This window comes from Phoca vitulina, unplaced genomic scaffold (genome assembly GCF_004348235.1).
Source record: "Phoca vitulina isolate PV1807 unplaced genomic scaffold, GSC_HSeal_1.0 scaffold6, whole genome shotgun sequence".
NCBI classification, from domain to species: Eukaryota; Metazoa; Chordata; class Mammalia; order Carnivora; family Phocidae; genus Phoca; species Phoca vitulina.
In genome coordinates this window covers 34,909,184-34,930,429 of record NW_022589709.1, presented here as the reverse complement: position 1 = coordinate 34,930,429, position 21,246 = coordinate 34,909,184, and positions in this window count along the sequence as shown.

Sequence of the window (21,246 nt, the reverse complement as noted above, 5' to 3'; positions counted from 1 at the left end):
TCTGTTCTAGGGTCAGTTCTGACCCCTCTGTGTGCAGTAAGTTAAATCAATCAATCCGGGAAACACCACTTTTTTTTTAAAGTAAAATTTTGTTCTTTTCTGCAGGAAGTTTTACACTGAAACTCCTTCAGGAGGGGTGGGGCTGGGGCCAGCGAGGGACCCTTCCGTGATCAGCATGTCTGTGGAGTCCCCAGCGTCATGTAATTGACAGAGGCAAGAAGATGGACTCCCAGAAGCAGCTCTAATTATTATTAAAATTAAATGGCAAAATGAGAAACCCAGAATTTGTGTCACAGAGAGGGAGCTACTGAGATCTCTGTCAACAAGAAGAATGTGCTTAGGGACGAGGGTGGGGGATGGGGTGGGCCTGAGGCAGCTTGTCCTGCCCAGCCCCTGGCCTCACTCTCTTCCTGCCTAAGCACAGGGCAGATTGTCTCACCTCTTCCACTCACTTCCTTCCTTTTGTGGGCGCTCCTGTGGCCAGCCTCCTCCCCGGGGCCCAGGGTCTCTTCAGGGACCTCAGGGGTGCCACCTTCTCTTCCCTGGGCCCCAGGTTCATCGGCAGGCCTTGTACCTGGCTATTCCCTCAGAGCCTTTGTCTTCCCAGTGTCTGGGGGTCACCTGTCCTTCTCTGCGGCTCTTTTTAGCCAGCATGCAACTCTGTTCAAGTCCCTCCTGGTTGAAAACCACCACCACCTTTCATCTCCTTCGACCTTTCCCCACAGTCAAATGTCAGGAAACTTGCTGTTCTGTTTGCTATCTGTAGTTTCCCCACCTCCCACTCTTTCCTCACCTCATTGCAATCTGACCTCCTTATCAGCTGTTCTGCTGCAACTCCTTTGCTAAGTCATTGTGTGGCCAGGTGTCCTGACAGACTAATTCACAAGTGTGGGTGTGGAGTTTTTGGTAAACTGGTGGAGTGAACTTGCCCAAAGATCTGTGTACACAGGGTCCCCTGGGGGTTTGGGTCCCTGGGGCAGAGCCTGGGATATGGGGAGACTCTGTAGTCCGCTCCACAGCTCAGCCCCAGGGACTGGAGTTTGGGGCCTTAAGACAGACGGCCACATGGCTAAAGAAGGCATTTTCAGGAGGAACTCTGTGAGACATGGAGCACAAACAGATGACAAACAGGAGGTGTCCTCTTCATTTCTCAGAAAATGTTGTGGCTTCAGCTCAGGGAAGAAGTCAGAGTGTAGAATACTCTGCTGCTTCAGCATCATGGTGTGTCGCTTTGGCATTTCCAGAGATGGAACCCATTAACCTCGGGGGCATCTCAGGGGGGCTGTGGGGAGGCCCTGTCCCCAAGTGCTGTGGACATCAGATGCCGGTGTGTGTGGAGGAGCACTCGGGCACTCTTCTTGGGCCTGTGCACTGTCCTCCCAGGCACTCAGAGAAATAATGGGAGACGGAGGACTTCTCTTCGGGGAGTGGCGGTCCTGCTCTGCAGATGGTTGGCAGCAAGCCAGCGATGTGGGTGAAACGGTGGTTGGTACTATTCATGTGACCCCATGTGGACCCACAGGCTGATGAGGACTGGGAAAATTTGGCCACACATGAACATGTTTCAGGCTTTTTCCTGACTTGCCACTTTGCAGGACTTGACCACGCAGGTCACCGTCCCCTCTTGAAGCTCTCTTCTTCAAAAGGTCATTTGCGGCTTTTTTTTTTTTTTTTTTTTTTTTTTATTCTTCCTGTATCTCTGGGTATTCTGTTTCAGACTCTTTCTTGAGAATTTTGCCCACACATGTGGTATATCCTGGGGCTTGATCCTCTTCTCACTGGGCATACACCCTCCTTGAAAGATTTCATCTGCCCACGTAGCTCCAGCTAGCATCTGGTTGCTGAGGAGTACCACGTCTATTTTTCTTGTCTAGATTTCTCTCCTAAGCCTCAGGAATGGACAGCCCGTTGCCTACTGAGAAGACCCCCTGGGGGTTCCTGAGGCGTGTTAGCCTCAGTATGAACAAAACTGAAGCCACTCTCCTCTCTTCCATAGGTACGCATGCTCCCATGAGCACCAGCATCTGCCCTGTTGACCTGGGGGTGGCATCTGTATGCCCACTTCCCCCCTGGCCCCGCTTTCTTTATACAGAGTGACCAGACTCTAACAATTTGGCCTCCCTTGGACCCCTCCGGTCTGAACACCCTTCTCAATCTGACTGCCCTGCCTTCAACCCGCCCTCATCAGTTCTCTGCTAGATTTTGTTAGAATCTCCATCTTGGCCTCATGGCCTGGCCCCACACTGCTCCTGGGGGGTGTCTATATTTGCAAATCCTACCATGTTCTCTCTTTTTCTTAGAAGTGTTCCTTTTTGGGGCGCCTGGGTGGCTCAGTTGGTTAAGCGACTGCCTTCGGCTCGGGTCATGATCCCGGAGTCCCGGGATCGAGTCCCACATCGGGCTCCCTGCTCAGCAGGGAGCCTGCTTCTCCCTCTGACCCTCTCCCCTCTCATGCTGTTTCTCTCTCGCTCGCTCTCTAATAAATAAATTAAAAAAAAAAAAAAAAAAAAAAAGAAGTGTTCCTTTTTTTTTTTAAGGAAAAACTCCAGATTCCCTAGTGAGGTTGTGGCCCTGCGTGATGGGTCCTCCCTTGCCTCTTGATCTGTGTCGCCGCCCTTCCCCCACATTTCTCCTTTTATTCCAGCTCGGTGGAGTCTGAGCCATTTCCACACTGCTGCTACTCACACCTTCATTGCTTGGGACCTGCTCATCCCTCTGCCTAATGTGCCGCTCCCTCCCCTTCCTCTGTGGCTGACTCCCCTGGTCCAACAGGATCCAGATCCAGATCATGTGTTGACTCCTGTAGGAGGTATCCTTGGGCACACGCCTCTTTTCTCCACCGGAATGGGTGACACTCAGCTGAGCTCACATGCCCATGGCTGGGCTCACATGCTGTGGCCTGACTTATTCTATCTCATCATCCTTTGTTACTCGTTTTCTGTCATCTGCATTGAGCTCTTGGAGGGCAGGGAGAGGGCCTTCATCCCTGTATTACCAGAACCCAGAAGATGAACAGAGACACCTTGGTCCTTATCCATTCACGCATGCCTCCATCCAACAAATATTTTAAATCAACTGCTCTGAGCCAGACACGAACATCCGTTTCGTACAGACCCAGCCCTTAGGAGTTTATGGTCCAGCAGGGAATACAGACACAGGAAATGGACACGGGTGTTATAGAATATTCTAAGTGGTCTAACAGAAGTATGTATTGGCACTAGGGTGACCAAGAGTGGTTATTCCTGCCTACAGTGTGCTTAGGGAAAGGTTGACAAGGGTGAGCGAGGCTGAATCTTGAGAGATGAGATGTTTGTGGGTCTACAAGGTAGGGAAGAGCACAGCGAGCAGAGGAAGGAGGGAGAAGCAGGAAGGACATAAATGGCATTTGGTATTGGATGTAGCTGCGTGTGGATAGAGCATAAGGGGTATGAGGTCGGGGGACAGGGGAGAGAGACAGCCGCAGAGCAGGCAAATGGGCATCCTTTACCAAGCTAAATATTGAGGACTTTATACATGGCATTGAGGAGCCGTACTAGGTGTATTTTAAGAGTGGATAGATTTGCAGTTAAATGATCAGTTAATGACTGTGACACATCTCCCAAGTAACACAATGCATACCTAAATGCAGTTTGATCATAGAAAGTCTCTAAGGAATGCTTTGAAGCAGGCCAACCTTTGAGGATCTCTCAGAGCTCACCCTGGGACCACTCCTGGCTTCCACAAGGCTTGACATGGTGGTGGAAGGGTCTGCTCAGCGGGTGGCAGGCTGCCGTGGTTCTGAGCTGCTGTCAAGACTTCCTAGACTAATCATGGCCGCTCTCAGCCCTTGCAATGTGCGGCTGTAGCAGTCCAGGTGAATGAGCCGCGTTACCAGAAGCCCTTTCCAACCTCAGACGCATCAAAATTCTGGTGTGAGGCCGTGCCCTTTTTCAGAGTCTGAGACTGTTTGGTGCTCTCTCTCTCTCTGGACCTCTCTAGATTTGACCACAGAGGGCCAGTGACTTTGATTCTAACTGTCGTCCCTTTGGTTGGATTGTTTCCTCACCCTCCACCTCTACGCAGGGTTTCTCAGCGCTGAACTCAGTAGCACCGATAGCTACCGCTTACTTTGTCCCTACTGTGTGCCAGGCTCGGGGCTAGGGGCTTTACATACATCATCTCTAATCCTCATAGCAACCTTGAAAGGTAGATACTTTGGATACTTTGGATCCCAGATGACAAGAGGAATAAGATGACTTGGAGGACTTGAAGTTCAACCAAGGTCAGAAGTCTAGGCTGTGTCCCAACAGGCTCCACCATATATTTGGAAAGTCTCCCTTGTTGCCACCTTTTCCAAGATCCAGGCTCAGTCTCGGTCTAGTGTATCACCTACTAATATAGGGGACTGACAAGTCCCTGGATTCCACTGAGGTCTATTGCTGTCATTTAAGTTCAAGACTGTATCCTTGACCTTTCTAGGTGTTTTACTACAGGTAGGTTTTACTTTTGCTATTGGCTTCATGGGAGGGAATAAGCCCTACTGCTTTCATCTCCTTAACCTAATCATGCCAAAGCACACTAAGCCCTTTATTAGGAATCTCTTTATTAGGGGCCTCAGTAAGGAAGTGCCATTAGGTCTCTATCTTTCCCCACCATTGGTGCAGGTAGGATAGCCCACAGGGCATTATACCTATGTCCTTTGGCTATAAGGAACAGAAACCCCAACTCAAGTATCAGATGTGGCTGGAGAGAGATGGAAAGTTAAGGACTCCCCCTGGGCTGCGACTTGGATTTCCTTTAAGGGCTTCTAGGGTACTTTGAGGGAAAACACGTAGATTTAGATTTCAGAGCATCATGTGAACAAGCAGAATATAATACCTCAGGTTTTTTTTAATAGCCCTAGCCTCCAACCAGATTTATCAGTTTGGATATTTTAGGTGTAAATTAGCAGAAGACCCAATTAAAATCAGTTTTGATTAGGGGTTTATTTTTCTTGGCTCTCAGGAAGTTCAGAGGTAGGAAGGTGGCTTGGAGGCTCAGTGATCCGGGGCTCTGGGCAAGGGTCTCTGCGATTTTCTTGGTCCTTCCCTCAGGATGGCAGCTGGCTGCAGCTGGCCCAAGCATCACCTTTACACGGCTGTGTTCAAAGGTGGGAGGTAGAGGGTGGCACAGGCAGGGAGGGCATTCCTCCTTCCATGCTTTTTCCCCAGCAGACTTCCCTTGGGAAGTCTGGGCTGGAACTGGTTCACATGCCCACCCCAAAGTCAGGGTCTCTCTTCCCTGAGCACATCGCTGTATGCTTGCTACCCGAGTTCTCGGGGCCAGCGAGAGGAGACAGGTAATCAGTCAGCCTTCTCCTGCACCGCGTGCGGTATTCTGAGTTTATTGTCTACCACCCCCTTTCACCATCAAGAGCAGGGGTCTGCTTCTCTGTGATCCTTCTCAAGGTAGCTGCATCGGAAGCCAGAGGGTTTTCTGTACTGGGTAATTATTCTTGTGTTTCTTAAGATGACTTTGGCTATAAGGAACAGAAACCCCAACTCAAACTGGCTTAAACAATTATATATATATTTTATATATACGTAAGACCCTTTAGAAATAAGGCCAGCTTTATGGCTGGCATAATTCAGTGGCCTTACCTCCATTTCCCTGCCCTTGTCCATGTGATGGGTTCACCCTCAGCCTGATGGTGGGATGCCTCATTTCTGTGAACAAAAATGTCTTGAGGAAGCTAGGAAGGGTCACTTAGGAGGTTTTCCCACAGTAAACCTCACCTTGTATTACTGATCCAGATTGTTTCACAGGCTCATTCCTGGCCCAAAGATTAGCAAAAGGCATGGAATGACTCTACTTTTGGAGACGATCGGGCCCACCACCTGGAGTGGAGATGGTTTTAGCTTGTCCTGAGGGGACGAGCTATGTTGGGGAGGAGTGGATTCCTGAGCACAGCTGGAGGTCTGTAGGAAGAAGAAAGGAGAAATGGATGTTAGGGAGGCAACTAGCAGTCTTCATGGCCAACTCTCAGGGCAGACTTCTTAGAAGCGGTAAGCCACCAATAGGAACTTTATCTTGCTTAGTCAAACCAAGTTGAAAACACTGAAATAAAAGATGGCCACTTCTGCTGTTCCGCAGGTTGTTTTATCTACTTCTTTGACCAAGTGTAGTGCCTTCCAGGCCTAAATGTTTTTAGCAGTTTCAATTACTCCTTTCCCAAGGCAGGTTCTCTAAATAATTTAATAAATAAATATCCCCCTAGAGTAGGTACCTGCCATTTGCAGATAGGAGAGCAGACTCAGGGAGATTTGGAGACTATTTAAAGTCACAAGTGACCACTGTTGAGTTGGCAGTTTGAGGTCTACCAAACAGAACAAAATGCCACCCAAGAATCAGCAAGGACCGGCAGGACACTAGGAACCAGGCAGAAGTACTGTTGTAAAGCTGAGGGAGCCAGTGTCCAAGCTGGCCTTCGGTGCTACTGATCTGGGATCTGTATCCTGTGTGGATCCCTCTTGCATTGAATAGAGCAGGCATTTATTAACCAACAGGATGTTTTGGAAATGATGCATATGACTTCTGAGAGCAGGTCATAAAAGACATTGTGGGGGCACCCAGGTGGCTCAGTTGGTTAAGCATCTGGCTCTTGATTTCGGCTCAGGTCATGATCTCAGTGTTGTGGGATTGAGCCCCACATGGGGCTCTGTGCTTAGTGTGCAGTCTGCTTGTCCCTCTCCCTCTGCCCCCCCCCACCGGGTTCTCTCCCCCCCACCCTGGAAAATAGAAAAAAAAAAATATATATATATATATAAAGCCTTGCTCTTTCTTAGATCTCTTACTTTAGGGGAAGCCGGCTGCTATATTGTGAGGGCACTCAAGTAGCCCCATGTAGAGGACCATGTGGTAAAGAGTTAAGGCCTCTAGTCAATAGCCATTAAGTAGGCCATCTTGAAAGGAGATCCTCCAGCCCTTGTCAAGCCTTTTGATGACTGCAATTCAGCCAACATCTTAACTGCAATCTCATGACAGACCCTGGACCAGAACCACCCAGTTGTTTCAGGCTTTCTGACTCTCAGAAACTGTATGAAATAAAAAAATGCCTGTTATTTTAGGTGGATATGTTTGGGGGTGATTTTTTTCACTGCAATGAAGAGCTAACACAAAGGCCTAGGTACCTTGGACCTCACCCCACATACCAGAGCAGGGCTTGAGAGTCAACTACTCTAGCATCATTTTCAGGTCAAGATAAGACTTCTGCTAAGCTGCTCACTTGGGATCAACTTAGGGTATGGTCAGCCTTCAGCTTAAAGATCCTCAGCGCATACAGCTGGGAAGGGAGGGGGCCATATGAGAGTGTGTTTGTGTGTTAACACACATGTGGAGTGTATGAATGTGGGTATGTGAATCCGTGTTGTTTCCTTGTACCCTCTATAAGGGAAAAAAAGGCCTGTTTGCTCTGCCTTCTGCCTCCAGGGCGACTATGAACCCTACTTTATGATATTTCCTCAGGGTTTCTCTCTCTCTCTCTCTTTTTTTTTTTTTTTGGTATAACTGACATATAACATTATATAAGTTTCAGGTGCATGTCTTTTTAAACTAGATTTTACTTTTTAGAGCAGTTTTAACTGATGAACCTACGTAAACACATCATCATCACCCAAAGCTCATAGTTTACATTAGGGTTCTCTCTTGGTGTTGTACATTCTATGGGTTTGAACAGATGTATAATCACTTGTATCCACCATGCAGAGTAGTTTCCTTGCCCTCAGAATCCTCTATGGTCTGCTTGTTCATCTCTCCCTCCTGGGCAGAGGGTTTATTTTCCCCTTCATACCTTCTTCACTGAATCTGTACTTGCTTTTGTGCTTAATTTTTTACTTATGTAAAGTAGTGATTGGCAGTAAGGAAGTGGAGAAAACCAGTGCAGAGTAACCTCTAAAGAATTTTGGCGGAAGGAGAAGCGACAATAGGGCAATCTTTTAAGGAAATAGCAGGGTTGAGAAAAGTCTTTAGTATGAGGGAGCATTGAGTACATTTTTTAAATCTGTTTTGGCAGAGGAAGCAACCAGTTGAAGGAGGAAAATATAAGTGGTAAAGAGGGTGGTTGATGGCGCCAGGTCACAGACCAGAACTGAGGGTAGGAGACAGAGGGCAGGCAGTAGGGTTAACCTTGGCAAGAAGGAGGGGCACACCTTCAGGGGGAGTGCTTCTGGGGCTGAGGATGGGCAAGTCAAGGAGGCATAGTGAGAGCCCAAGGGACAGGGGACTGTAGACTCTGACACATGGCTGAGTCAGCCAGGCCTGGGCTCCAGGCTGGAGAGGAGGCAGGTGAAGCCAGGAGAAGATCATGAAAGAGAAGAATGGGAGAAATTGATGGCCACATGAAGATGAAAAATTGGGTCAGTAGCAGGGATTAAAAAATCCTATATATAAAAGAAGTTATGCTCAATGACAGGAAATTCTGGATCCTAGGCAAGCACTTGGTGGATACTTGATTGCGTGACCAAATAGGACCTGCAGAAACAAAACAATAAAGTTAAAAAAAAAAAAAAGCAGGACGCCTGGGTGGCTCAGTTGGTCAAGCATCTGCCTTTGACTCAGGTTGTAGAAAATCCCAGGGCTCTGGGATCGAGTCCCACTTCGGTCTCCCTGCTCAGTGGGGAGCCTGCTTCTCCCTCTCTCTCTGCCCCTTCTCCCACTTATTCTCTCTCTCTCTCTCTCAAGTAAATAAAATCTTTTTAAAAAAGCAGTTTCAAACCCTTCTTGGGAAACGCAACTTTACTTTGGCTACAGTGACCCTACAACTAACTGAGGTCGAAGGTCTGTTTGCCCAGGAAGGCAGCACTAGAGGAAAGCAAACCACCTAGGTCAAGTCGTTACCAGCGCATCCAAAGCTTAAATTCGTGTTTTCAGATTATCAGTTGCACAGCACCTGCCTTCTATAAAAGTAGAAGCTACCTCCAGGTGCAGCCGGTTGTGAAAACCATTCCTTACACCTGAGTTGAGATGCTCAAAGGCAGTGAATCACAGGGACAGAGTGTCTGTGGTGGAAAGGACAGCAGGTCCCACCCGGAGACAGTCGCTGGGCACAAATGTGTGGAGCTGCCATTGGGAGTGACTGGTGCAGAGTGTTTGAGGGAAACCTGGAAGAAGCTGAAACTGGAGAATAAAGATCCGAGCTGACGGTAACTATAGAACAAAATCTCCAGGAGTGTTACGAGGTGAATCAAGAGGAAACAGCTCCCCAGGGGCCCTCTTCCCACCCCCTTCAGCCCTGCATCCTGTTGCACACAGCAACCCGCTGGTTTCATGATTCCTCCACAGAATGTGAGGCTCGACTGAAGATGGATGACAAGTATGTTCGTAATAAGAATGCTCCTCAGTGGGCTCCTGGTTAAAACATTTTGGCACATCCAAATGATTCAACAGGATGCAGCTGTTAATACGAACAGTGCCTGAGACCCCTCAGGCACATGAGCTGAGTTTTCTAGGGTCTGAAAATCAAACAGCAGAATCATGTATGCAGACTGTCTTTTGTACAAAGATAAAAATGTAGGCTATGAGAGTATTCTATGTGTGTGTGTGTATGATATATATACATGGGTATATGAATGAGCTATATCTATGTATCCTGACATGAAAGATTCCCAAGTGAAAAACCTATCAAGTTTTAAAAGTAGCAAAATCATATCTATATGTAAAATAGTGAGAAATAAAAAATGACATAGGTGCATAGATCCATGGACTACATATGATGTCAATGCCTAGAAAGGGGGCTAGAAGCATGCATTGCAAATGGTGGGCATTGTGGCCTCTGAGAGGTAAAGTGGCCATGGGAGGGATGGTGCAGGTTTTCAGCGTTGCTCTGTAGACTTTTATATTATTTGAAACTTGTACAGTAAGGATGTGTTCATGTCTTACTTATGTAAGAAAAAAAAAGAAACAATAAGGACCAAAAATGAAAGCAGTGTGATCACTCTTGGTACCATCCTGGGAACCTAGAGGACCGGAAGCTACAGACATGAGGGGACACATCCCACATTTAGTAAATCACGCCTATGCTGGGAGCTGACCAACAGAGGGTCATAAAAGAGAGAGGGAATGTCCCAGGCCCAAGTCCCTTACTTCCACTGCCATGGGGCTACCAGGGAGCTGCAAGGAGCCTGAGCGAGAAAGTCCGTGTCGAGCAGTGGGAACCCCTGGGCTGCTGGTGGACAGTGGGGAGGGGAGAGAAAACAACCACAGCCTTCTCAGGGCCGTGGGACAGTCATTTCTCTACAATTTTCAGGATGTGGAATTTTAAAGATTCTCTTTTGAACTCTGAATTACTAAAAACTCGAACTATTTCTGGAGAAGGCAGATGGTCACCCCATGGCTGGCGATGCCTGAGCCAGACCGTGAGGCCGCCGTGTGGCCCAGCGAGGTGGGCCAGTGTGTCGGGACACGTGGCCACGAAGGCCAGTCTGCATGTGAGAGCAACAGAGGGTGCTCAGAAATGGAGGGTATTTTCTGAGAATGAACATCTCATCCCGGAGGAGGGAACATCAGAATCTTGGCTCAAACTGAGATGCTGCGCGAGTGGCTGGTGGCCAGGGTCTGTGCTGATGAAATGTCTTACAGACCCAGCCTTCAAGGCCTTTCTCGTGCTCCAGTGAGCATCACCTGACACCGACTACATCCTGAGACCACCCCCCCAGACACATGGGAAGCTGAGAGCGGGGGAGCTACATGTTAGTCTCCTGAATCCCCTCCCTAAATTTGGGGAAATGTGCTTTTTAAAGCACGTAGGTTAGAAATATTGGTGCAGAGCATCCTCATTAGGGGAGGTGAGGGGCCAGCTGTGCAACCAGGACCGTCCATTTGCAGTAGGACCTAGAGGGACACTTTGAGTGACATCGCCATTCTCCACCAGCCTGATTGGCTTCAAGCCGTTCCTAGGTCTTCATTGCTTCAAGAGTCAGTGGTTACCTTGCGTCAATGGCAGGAAAGCAGTGGTGGAGCTCACAGCTAGCGGAACTGGTGAAAGAAGGGGAGCAAGCTGGAGTGCTGGTCTCCCTCCACAGACGCGGGCAGAGCGGCACAGAAGTGGGCGTCCGGGCCTTGCCAGCTAGAGAGCTGAGGCTGTGCCACTCCACTGCCGAAACCCGGGGTCGCCCAAGTGCAGCATTCCCAAGGCCTGCCACAGCATATCCTGTCTGCCCTGCCCTGCCACACTCTATCTGGCTACCGAGGCCAAAGGGTCTCCGCTCTCCTCTCTCTCCATCCCTAAAGAGGGTGCCTGGGGGCTCCACTTCCAACACCTGTTACCGCAAGGGAGACCCAGGAGGAGGAAGGGCCCTAGCCCTAAAAGGGGACGTTGACATCTACACCTGTTGTTTTGGGGACTGCGTGGAGCATGAATACTTAGAGAACACACAGAGAATGATTATTTGAGGACACGCAATTCATAGCACCGATGAAATTTACAACCTTAGGCCCGTATGTAATCAGCTTTCAGTCCTATCTGCACATGAGATGCAACTGGGGAGCTTTAAAAAAATACCTGCCTGGGTCCCACTCTGGATTAATTGAATCAGAACCCCTCGGGGTTATGCTCCCACCAAAGACCTTCCTTCCACAGAGGAAGACCCAGTAGGAGATATATCCTGGCCAGGAGGAGAGAAAATCCTCTTTGTGCCCAGGCTCACCTCCCAAACCTTGGGAAGCTTGTCTACGCTGTGAGGTGCTGTTTTACTATGAGAATTACTCTCCGTAAATCAATAGTAAATTGATGTTAAATGTAGGAAAATGGGTTTCAGCTACCCTGGCTAAGAAGTGCCCTTACCTCCCTTTGAAAGTATCCCTATTTATTTATGGAAAGTATTTCCCCTTTATAAAGCACAAAGATTTATTGAGAGGAAGGTGCAACAGAGTATTGGGTCGATAGTTACCATGGGGAGGGTTTTGTGGTGTGGGTAACTTCTCTTTCCCCCTTGCAGGCAGGACAAACAGGCCTTGGTGTTCTGAGCTCTGGATTGTCTTGTTCTGGATAGGGAAGGGGTCAGTGTTATGCTCCATCACGTTTTATGATGGAAGTGTTAGTTTTGAAGTATAAGGAGAGGCTGGAAAAGGAGGGGATGGGGGGTAGGCTTTGAAGGGAAGGGAGTGGCCTGGCTCAGAGGGCAGAGAGAGGTGGCCGGTCTTGAGTATCGGGGGCCTGTGTGCCTCTCATGTCCAGCATCCTGAGCTGTGATACACCCAGCGTGAATCAAGCAGAGGAATTGGTGGAGACCTGGGGGTGAGCATTGAGTCTCAGGACCTGGGGGCCCAGGGGGAATGCCCTGGGCCTCACGTGGCCTGGAGGTGGTGAGACCACCAGAGGGGCCTGCAGAGGAGCTGGGGAGCTGGACCATGGGCCGGGAGATGGGGACGGCTACCCCGATGCATCCAGGGCCCCTGCTCCATGTTCCTGGATCCTAGAAACTTTAGAACTGGAGTTCTTTGATGATCACAAAGGAGGGACAGGAACAGGGTGGCCGGGGACAGCCAGATTTCACTTTCTTTGGAGAAACTAAGCAGGGTGGGAATTCTTACATTCTACGGTAGTGGAATGATTCCCACCACACACAGAAATTTATTGGTTTAGCGGGAGGTCATTGAAGAAGAAAGTTTCCATCTAGTGGCTTTAAAGGAGGGGGAAAAATTGAAGTTCGGTGTGTGGAGAAAGGAGAACGCATGAACAGAGCCTGAGAACTAACTGTGTGATTGGGAGAGGCCAGCAGAGAAGCTCCTGGTAGCAGGTGTTCCAAGAGGGACTATGGGACCAGAAATCTGCAGTTTTCCGTGGGTTGTGGATATAAAGCCCTCCTCTGCCTTCTCCAGGACATTGTCAGTGAAGTTGAAACTCACTCCCTAATGCTTTTGTGTGGGCAGCTTCTCTCCCTTCTTCCTCATTGGAAATGTTTCAAAGTAACTCTGGATCATTGCTACCCAAAATCATTGCTTCCTCTTAATCTTGACCCCTGACCTCATGTTCCTCTCTCAAATGCAACCACGTTTCTGGAGATAGTTGTTCATGTATTTTTTCTTAAACAGTCACCTGTATGCTCAATGTCCTACCCTTGCCTTGGTCTGGCGACAATTTACCTCTGCCCCTCGGACTCAGCTTTATAAACGTTACTTAGTATTCCATTTAATGAATGTACCATCACACGTAACCAGCGTCCTATAGTCGGAGTTTTGTGTTGTTTCAGTCCACCTGTACTGTTACAGTGTATTTCTGTGTGCTGTGAGTGTGTTCTCTCCCAGAACTGAGAGGGAGGCAGTGTGTGGCAGGTGTGGCTGACGGGCACTTGGCAGCTGGCAGAGGACCAAGAGAGATTAATTCCAGAAATTGTTAATATTGGGGAACTTTGGGGCTTTTTCAGCCCAGGTATTGGAGATTTGAGGTGATCCTCAAGAACTCTCAAGAGCTGATCGTTCAGTTTTCTGCTTCTTCAGAATCCCAGACATACCTTAACTTACTTCTAGTGAGCTTGCAGTAGGACCTCGAGGATGGAAGCCCACCTTTACATTCCTGGCAATGCTTACTCACAGGCTCTCCATACAATTTGACTGAATCTAATATCGAATTAAATATGCCTTATTTTTTGTGAAATGTTTTTATTCGTGTGTTTTTTTTTTTCCCCCCTCTGAATCTTCCAGTGGAGAAGTGGTCCTTGCAAAGAGCTTCCAATTTTTTCTGGGAATCATGCACTTAATAATAAATCCTTTCAGCAACTGCAGTATATCTGTGAAACTTTTTACCTTCCTTTTGACTCTGGCCCTCTCTCTTTGGGGCCCTCCTGCTGTGTTGCTGGGCCCAGCAGTACTCCTCACTTTTGACATGACCTGAGGCTCTATGCTGGGAGCCCTGTTCACAGGAGGGGCACGGGTCCTCCAAGTTCCCTGCCGTGTCACCACACTCCTCACCTACTAAAAGCAAGAGCAAAAGTATTTAGGTTTGGGTGTTGGCTTCTTCTTCCAGAACTGGGTCAGTGCTCATGGATTATGAAACCAAGTGCCTCACACCCTCATTACTTCACAAGCTTCCTTTGGGAGGACTAAGTGGGTGGCTGCTGGATAGGGACCTGCTGTTTCCTAAGAGTTGCATTTTGAGATGAGTAGCAGGGCGATGCCACCTGATGGACTATAGGTCCACATTCTGACACACAGTAGCCCACTGGGCTGTTGTTACTCATGGTTGAAAATTCTCTTCCCTTGTACAAGAAGAAATTAGTTAGGAAGGAAGTTTTACGTAAAAGAAAGGAGAAAGAGAGTTATACAATCTCCGTTTTTTATTTCTTCCTCACCTGGTGGAGTTCTGTGGCAACATTCGCAGAAACACTAGGACCTACTTCAGTTTTTCTCATTTGTGATGGTGGGAGAGGTGCCCTCAGGAAGAGCTGCGGGGACTCCAGGCTGGGCGGGCTGAAGTTCTGGTGGTCGTCCCCAGTGTGGTGGAAGGGCCAGCCGCAGCTCTGATAGGCTGGGGCTCATGCCATCTGAGCTGTTAAATATTTTAGGTGTGGCTGGGCATATTCTGAAAATAATATTCACTATCTCACAATAGTTTTATACATGGAGACTATAAAAGGGGATTTCTCTTGTAATTCAAACTACAGGAGGTGAAGTTCAGTGAAATGCTTTGGCTGGTGAGATGGAGTAATGCAAAAGACAGAATGGAAGGGAAGAAACCACCGGGGACCGACCATTCCAGACGTTGGGACAGTGGTAGTAAGAACTTTGCACTTATCAGAAGGGCACATGGATGGAATAAGGTAGAGAAACACTCAACTACATAAAACAGAGGTGATTCTTGTTGGGCACCAGCTGGGGTAACTCAGGGAGAAAACCCGTTATGCTAACGTCTTCTGTGTATGCTGGTTGTGGGGAGGGGGTGCATCCTCAGACATGGAGATTGAAATCCCTGTACCACTGGAGCTGCAAATGGCGCTCCTGAGTCTGGGGGCTCCTGAGTGGCCTTCCGGTATGCCCTTGTTCGGTCTTGTCATTCTGTGCCTTCAGGCTTCCAGGCTGTGAGAGGGCTTTCTGAAGCAGAGGGCCACAGAGGACAGTGTGTAATGGTCAAGAGCTGGGCTTCAGTGTCAGGCAGACCTAGGTTTGGTCCCTTGCTGTCACTGACCGGTCATATAAATTCAGGCAAGTGACTTCATCTCTCCAGCCCCCAGTGTCCTCTTTGATGGGCAATATTAGATTGTGCAAGACAGGAACCTCCCTCAGAGGAGAGGTGAGGATTACATGACATGATGAGGGAGTGCTCAGGAAGTGGTAGCCGGGACTGCTCATCTACCGGGGCGAGTGAGAGAGATTCTGGAGGTTCCACTTCATGCATGTAGGAGGAGACAGAGATGTCATGAAGGTTCAGGAACTCCTTAAGGTTAGGAACCTGAAAAGGGTGATGATCAGGAATAATGAGCATAAGGAAACTATAAGGCTTCTGTATCTTTGAACTGTCCCCAGTCCTCCGTGAGCCTCTAGTTCTAATGAAGAAGAAAATCTTGCTCCTCGTTTTCAGGAGTGTCAAAGGTAGCTGGAAGGATGTGTCCTAGGCCTCTTCAAACTTAGGAGAAGAAAAAACTACCAGGAAACCGAGTAGACAGAAAAACAAAACGGCTGGTAGCCCGGGGTCTGCAGGAAGGAAGAAAAAAGTAGCTGACAGTCAGCCGAGGCTCCACATGCGCCCTGGGGATTTGATCAGCCTGCAGCGCTTCCTGACACAGTGGCTCCTGGAAGCCAGTTTACCCAACAACACTCCCTGCGTGAGCTCAGTCCGAGTTCAGAACTTACTACAAATAAACATTTGTTGGACGAGCACATCACTGAATGGGCGGGGTAGCTTAGCTGACAGTTGCTGTTAGCTAGCTGATCTCGAGACGGCCAAGGGTACCACGTGTGCCTTATCCCATCATCACTGAGAGCAGCAGAGCTGGGCAGATGAAGGGTTTTTGCCTGCTTCACATCCCTTCTTCCAGCGCCAGAACCTATCTTTCCCCTTTGGAGAACTACCCCACTCTTAACGCTTGGCCCTTGGTTTGGGTTCTATCCTTTAAGACTCCATTCTGGTAGGACATGACCTCTGGTTAGTTCTCAAATCCCAATGCCAGGAGTGGGCATGTGACACAGGCTGGCCCATGAGAACCAAATCACTTTGTTCAAAGAGAGGCACATGGTACCATCCAAGCCAATGAGCTGCAACTCCCGATACCTGGAGCCATTGGGACACGGGTGTTCTCTTCTTGGGAGGCTTTACGCTTGTATGCCTGCAACTGTTGAAATTTGCCTTCCCTTTAGGAAAGTCTGAGTTAGGATGAGGCGGAGACAAGAATAGAGTGGGGACAAGGGAGGGAGAAATAGATGCCTGATGACAGGTATTTGAACACCTGCCTCTGGTTAAGCATGCTCCATCCCTGGACTTTACCATTGCCTGGGCTAATCGATGCCCTTTTTTGCTTAAGTTGGTTTGAGGTGGCCTTTCTTCACCTAAATACGGCAGGAAACTGAGGGGCACCCTCTGTTTTCTCTTCACCAGGGGAGTAGAAAAGCAACAGGGTCCTTTTCCTTGTGACCTGGATCATAGATCTCCCACCACTTTTTAAGGGTTAATCTTTTTGTGCTCTCTTTTGGTTTTCCCAACTCACCTGTTAACTCAAGTTCTTGAAGCTAGTCTGAAATGAATTTCACATTTGTGAAATAAGGGGAAACAAGTTGGTGAGAAAGAGAAAATATTTTATAATGAGATAGGATTTTTCGCCAACATTAACCAGTGTAGCCACTGCCTGTCTGGACCAGGGGCTTGAGTGGGCTTGGATCGGGCTCGGAAGAGGGACGGTTGCCCTTTCCTTGACTGTATTTTGACAAAGAGTAGGAAAGGGCTTTAAAAGAGCAATTGAAAAGGTGGAAAAGAAAAAAAAAATGCATCTGGACAATGGATACAAGTATTCTGATATTTTTCAAGTTCTAAGGGTGTGGGCTTGGGGTTTAGTAAGTATGAAATATGTCTTGCTCCACGTCTGTGTCTCTGGTAAGAGGAAATGTATCTCTTAACTGAACCTGAGAGGCAAGTATAAACTGCCTTTAGGTTCATATGGCTTGACAAATATTCCTTTCTAACGCACGCGTCAGATGAAATGTGATTCTTCCTTGTTCCTCGTTCTCCCTTCCGTATCATATCCAAAATGGTCTCCACCGTGTATGACTTAGGGCAAGTCCTCAGCTTGCTTCAGTGTTCTCATTTGTAAACTGAGCAGTTTGGATTAGACCAGTGGTTCCAGCTTTAAACAAAACAGAATCAAGTGTCAGGGTCCTCGGTCCAAACAGGGCTTGTGCAGAACGCAGCCTCGCAGGGGGCTCCTGACGGACGTCCTGGAAGCCCTGGGACTCTGAGGGACTGTTCGGAAGGCCCGCCCCCCCCTCCCGTAGATGTTTGCCACGGCCTTTCCCGCTCCACACATGACGCTTCTCTCAGTCCAGGAGCCACCTCTCGTGAAGCTCTTTCAGTTCCCCGGCCCGAGCCGATCGCATCTTTCCCTGCGCCCCGCTAGCGTTAGCGAGCACGGCGCGCACGCCCTGGCCCGTGTTTGCAAACTGACCTAGATGTGGGGGGTTGTCTTCTGGTGGAGTCAGTGTATCCTCGTGTTTCTTTTGGGAAGTGGCTCAAGAGTTACTTCAGAAACTGAATGTAATGGAAAGAACCGCAGGAAATGCGGAGAGAAGCTTTGTTCATAGCCTGGGGGAATCTGGATGTTTGCCCCTGTGGCGAGTGGCCTGTGCTGACAGAAGCTGCGTTGCTGCTCCAGAGCCCCCCCAGGGCGGAGCAGGGCCAGCACACGGGAGGGCCCCACATCGGTGCTTTGTCTAGACCTTTTCTCCCCAGGGCACATGCCGGCCAGGCTGTGGTAGATGGAAGGTCACGGAAGTTGTCCTTGCGAGCAGGGTGCCGGCCTCACCTTTCAGCGTCACCGCGCCAGTTCCTGGAGTGGGAGATGAAGTTGCTATTGGAAGCATCACCAGGAGGAAAAGACTGGGCCAGCCACTTGTACCCCCACCCGCCTTAGTCATTTCCTCACCACTGTGAGGAGACTTCTGCTTTTCTGACTAGAGCTAACCACTCTCCTCCTCACTCTGGGGATCCGGACAAATTTTATGGGGCTTAAAACATAACTTCATGTGGTGCAATTTCAGTCAGGTCTGGCCTTGTCCAGTGTGGGGCCTAACCTAGGACTGTCCCTGAGGCTCAGGTAGACATTAATGTGTGAGCACCATCTAGTGGTAGTGAAGAATAGTGTGTGTGATGAATGAATATGAGAAATCTTTCCTATGGGTGGATAGTGAGATAAATAGTATTCAGGGATCTTTGATGTCCAAAAACAATTCTACTGAGAATATGATTTTAAGCAAAATTATAATAAACATACTAGATTATAGGTATGTGGTAATTATGCTAAACATAAACATAATTTTAGTTTTATCTTAATGATTCTAAAAACAGATGAGTGTCATCATAATGAACACTAGTTATTATTATAGAGTGCCATAAATGTAACAGCTTGGAAAAAATCTATAAAAAAATTTTTATCTCATCTAAGTTTCTATTTTTTAAAAATGTGTACATCCAGAAATAATATACCATGTAACCATTAAAAGAAAGAGGCTTATATAAAGATCTGGTTAAGAGGGGCACCTGGCTGGCTCAGCCGGTTAAGCATACGACTCTTGGTTTCAGCTCAGGTCCTGATCTCATGGGTCCTGGGGTTGACAGCCCCCATGTCGGGCTCTTTGCTCAGCGAGGAGTCTGCTTGGATATTCTCTTCTGCCCCTTCCCCCACTTGCACTCTTGCTTGCTTGCTTGCGCGCTCTCTCTCTTTCTCAAATAAATAAATAAATCTTACAAAAAAAGAACGGGCTAAGAGATATTAAAAGAAAGAAGATGTCGAATGGTATCACTGGAATGCTGTATTTCACATGGGAAACAGAAAAAATATGTATGTACGGAAATACATATATACATACATGTATACTATATATACCTTATACATGTATACGTATATGTATATATATACTGTATACATATATATTTTTATGTGTATATATATGATTTACAATATAGCGATACATACTTGTTTTGTCATCCTGGAAGGATACCTAATAAACTAATCTTTGTGGTGGTCTCTGGGGAGAGGAACCAAGGGACTGGGGAAAGGAATTAAAAGAAAACACACACACACACATTTAATTTGTTGATGCTGTGTTTCTTTTATGCCCTTTGCATTCTGGCAAGTAATATGTTACATATCCAAATAAAGAAAAAATTTAAATATTAAGTCTTTAATAGTACTTATCAATAAATAGTAGCCATCATTATGATTATTGGTAGTAGCAGTATTAGCAATAGTCATAATATTGACATTTTTCACTTCCTTCTAGAAAAGCTGTGTGCAGAAAATAAATCTGGTTTTTTGAGCTCTCTGGTTATTTGCATCCTGGAGAAGTGGGAGTTGAAGGTACTTTCCAAGCTAATTAATTCAGTTGCCTGGAGCTCAGTGCTAAGTCTAAGGAAAGAGTTCTCAGTGACAAGATTCTTAATACCAGCCTATAAATGAACCTCATCATTTACAAGAGAAATTTGGAGAAAGAATATAACTGATTCAGTGGGAACTCATTGCTGAAAAATAATTCAAGTTGCCAGAAGCTCTTCTGAAATATTGAATCTTAGAATCTTTGTGTTGTAAAAGGCCTCGAAGATACTGCAGTGCTTTACTTAGTGTTTTCTTGGCCACGGAACTCTTTCTTCCAATAAAATCTTACTGTATATTTCTGTTTGTAACCCATAGACTTGGCAAGAAGGGAAGCCATACAGTTGTGTGTAAGTTTGAATCCAATATACATAGGAGGTATAACTTATGCTGCATCATACGGAGTTTTCCAACAAACACACTGACATGTGTACACCTAATAATTATCGTTAAAATAATCGTCTCAGGAGGCAGTTCATTTATTCCAATGGCATATCATTGGTCTTTAAAATTTGGGGACTTCTCTTTTGGAAATGCCTTATTATCAGTTTTCACTGGTGAGGTGAAAGTCACATTACATTATTTGGGGTGACACTCCTTTGGAGCTAAAAATTCCATTAAGCAGCTTAGCCAACTTTCTTAGTTGTCAAATTTATCAGAGATTGTCTATTTCTAAAAATTAAATCTCCCCAGATGAGAAGACAATGTTAACTGTTCCTCTAAATCCAAGAGATGCTTCACTTTTGATGGAGTTTAAGATGCAAGGAAAGGGATAAATGAGCAAACAATTGCAAATAATTTTCACTTAGAAAATGTTCCTCGTGTGAGGTTTTAAAATAGTGGAGTGGGTAAGTCTGGGATGGGTGGAGGGGATGCCAGTGAGAAAGTCTTTAAAAAGGGGAATCCTGCTCCTTCAGGATGGTTTTGGTATAATGTGTAGGATTGTAGAGAGACAGACTTGGTTCCTATGGCAACAGAAGTTGCAAAAATTAAAAGGCCAATATATCCTTTCTTGTCTTCATAAAATATTCAACAATTTGCCAAGGTTACAGGCAGATCTCAAGTTAAACCTAGCGTGTAGTCATAGTACTAATCATGGTACTCTTTGAATTAATATTTGTTCATTTAGTTTAGGTGAGATGGGGAAATAAGTTTGGTAAATGTAATTTAAATAATTTGAATTATTTTACATAAGCAACATACATCCATATTGATTTTAGATCTGTGAACAGCTGTTGAGGGGTTAAGAGTGTGGGCTCTGAACTCCCCCGCTCAGGTTCAAATTCTATCTTGACCTTGGGCAAAGAACTTGACATTTCCTGTGCCTTCATCTACTGCTCTGTAAAGTGGGGATAATAAAACCTGCACTCTCTTAAAGGCTGTGGTGAAGAATGTAAAGGAAAATGTTCTGCTTATAGCGGTGCTTGCGAAGAAGAGATCACAACTGACGGTGTCTTTCTCACAGCTGACGGTTTCGGTGTTTTTCTCACAGCTGGCTCTGACTGGCTGGAGCTGATAAAGGACCAGGACCTTGTATTGACCCCGAGACCCCAGACTCAGTGGTCTTAACTGAAGACTTTCCTAAGTAATGAGCAGTATGGTTTGTTTCAGCCAACTGTTTTTAAAACCCGTGGACTCCTTCTGTCCTCTCCAGAGTAGTGGATTTCAGTCCTTAGTTAGCAATAACCACATGAACACCTCCCTAACCCCAGGACTTTAA